Below are 2,796 nucleotides of genomic sequence, written 5' to 3' on the forward strand. Positions count from 1 at the left end.
GTGTGGAAAATCCTCCACCTCCTGAGAACAAGTGCACCCTACTTCGCATCTTCCCTTCCATCTCCCATGAAGCACTTACTTGTTTTAATCTTGAATCATTTAAAATTCCTGGCAAGATGGAGACAGAGAGAAATGAAAAGACAGGGTATCACTGGTAAAAGTAGTTAATCAAGTACAAAATAACATACGTTTTAGAAAAGATGAATAAAATCAGTAAATATTTTGTTCTTTTAATCTAAGAAAAAATACAGGATGGTTTACAGTGTCTAAATAGGATTATTAAAATAATTCTTATGCTACAGAGTTAATTAAATTGAATAATATATTTAGTAGAAGCATAAATGTGAATAAATAGGTGGATTTTTTCTTGCTATATATTATATATATTTCTAGAGATAATTTTATATTTATCTGTCTAAAATCTTGTACTTACTTGTCATATTTTGTTTTAAAATCTCCTTCATTGGTACACAGGTCAGAATAAATTTTGACAATAAATTTCAATTATTGCAATAATATAGTAGGCACAATGAATTTAATTGGCTTACTCAAGATAATCTACTCAGTAGGTCCTAATGTACAGTATATTTGTATCTATATTAAGCCAGATGTTGAAATGAAAACTGAACTATCGTTTGAGAAATGTATCACAAAATTCATCAACAGTTCACCTATGTACAAAGTAAGCCACACATACTACCATTTTCTATCTTTTCAAAGAAAACTTAGAAGGAAAAAATGGATCTACACATAGGCTCTGTATGTATATATTATTCCATTTTGACTTCAAGTGGAATCATATGTCAGTTTTTAAGCTAGAATCATTTGTATTGTGTTTGTTTCCTCCAAACATCCTTTAACCAAATTGGTCTAGGACAATAGCAAAAGCATCTTTATCCATCCAACTATTGAAAAAATTTCAACACAAAAATTACAGGAACTTGTTAAGCGTTGTATCTTTTGTTGATTTTTTCTCTAGGTACAGAATTTCATTTGCAATCATCCAAGGTGTGAAAAGGATGTTTCCTGACTCTTTTGGATTGTGCTTCAGAGTTCCTTTATTATAGTACATTTTTATGTTTTACTAAAGGACAATACCTACCTCCTTCAATCACACCCATGCTTACCTAAAATGGAACTCCTGGTCCAGAGTGTCCAGGTAGAAAAGCATCCAAGACAAATGGAAATGGATGGAAATATCCTCAAGAAGATCACACACTGACTCCACTCAGTCACATGAAGTAATAGAGGTGAAGATGGAAAAGCACAGGAAAATAATCTAAAATGACTTTTAAATGACTTTAGAAAACTGCAACCTAATTTAGTAAAAAACAAACTGCAACCTAACTAAAGGTATGTTCTTATAACATCTAGTTGAGTCTTAGCCAAACAAATCAGGCAGGCTTTAGCTAATCACAGGCTGCCAACTTTCAGATCATACCCATATAAAGTAAATGCCAAACTACAACCAATCAGGTTGTTACTCTGTCACTTCCTTTTTCTGTCTATAAATAGTGCCAGAGGCAGGGAGCGCTCTGAACTCTACTGGGTTTTTTTGAGATGTAACATCTGCTAAATTTAGTTTGTATAAAGTTTTTCTTTGACAGAAATGAAGAGGCACACTAACTATTCTAACCAAAGAATTTTTATATAAGAACTGTATAAACTATACTTAAATAGCATAATTTCAAGTTATTAAACTCATATAATTATGTGTGCATAATACACAACTGGATTTCTGTGGCTGTTGTTCTTTAAAATAAATAGTAGAGAGGAAGTTGTTAAGTGTTCATGTGTCTTACTTTTCATGGCTGGGAATCAACAGATTAATACATACGATTTTCAAACAGACTGAATAGTTATATAAATGTTTTAGATAAACTAAGAAAAATAAATATGAAAAAAATTCAGTATTTTATTTAGAAAATTGGAAAATTAGGTTTTATATTATAGCTTTTGAGGTATATTTCATTTTGTATATGTGTGTGTACATGAGCAAATATGTATTTCAGTAATGAATACAAATGAATCATTGGTTTGTAGAAATAGTAACTAATATATATAAGAAAAGCTAGTACTTACTATTATTCTGCAACTTTTCATTCTTAGATTCCTTCCATTACTACCAAAAATATAGTGCAGGTCCTTGCCACTTTGATTTGCACTTCCATGTGACTTGCCTTACCCAATGGATTGCCTCAATGTGGCATTTCTCAGTTTCAGCTTTAAAAGATGATGAACCTTTGCAGGCCTTGTGCTTTGCCATCTGCCATATAGAGAGCTGAACTGGGTAGCTGCTAATTCCTGAAAGTGAGACTGCAGAACATATCTGGATTCACCAGTGGCCAAAAGTAAAACTACCTCAGTCTATCCATAGAATTTTAAGTTTAAAAAAAGCTAGTTTGAGCAAGAAATAAATGTTTCTTATTATAAGCTAATGAAACATTTAAATTTCTTTGAAATGTTATTGCAGCAAAATATAGAAAATATAATCTTGTTATCATTTTTTACCACAGTAGATGAGTATACTTTACTTCCCCAAATAGGTTAGGGAAAAAAAAATTTCTTATTACCAAAATGGTTAATGGTTATCTTAAAATAATGCATCTTTTTATAGTTTTACTTAATTAATTACATTGAGGAAGTTATATGGCCTTGCAAATGAATGACACTGGTGAGCATATCCTGGTTCTTCCATTTAATAGTCTGATTAATTTAAACAATTTGCCTAACTTCTATGAAATTTATACCATCTTTTACATAAATAAATAATTTAATACAAATAAAGTATGAAAA

This window comes from Marmota marmota, unplaced genomic scaffold, assembly GCF_001458135.2.
Source record: "Marmota marmota marmota unplaced genomic scaffold, marMar, whole genome shotgun sequence".
NCBI classification, from domain to species: domain Eukaryota; kingdom Metazoa; phylum Chordata; class Mammalia; order Rodentia; family Sciuridae; genus Marmota; species Marmota marmota.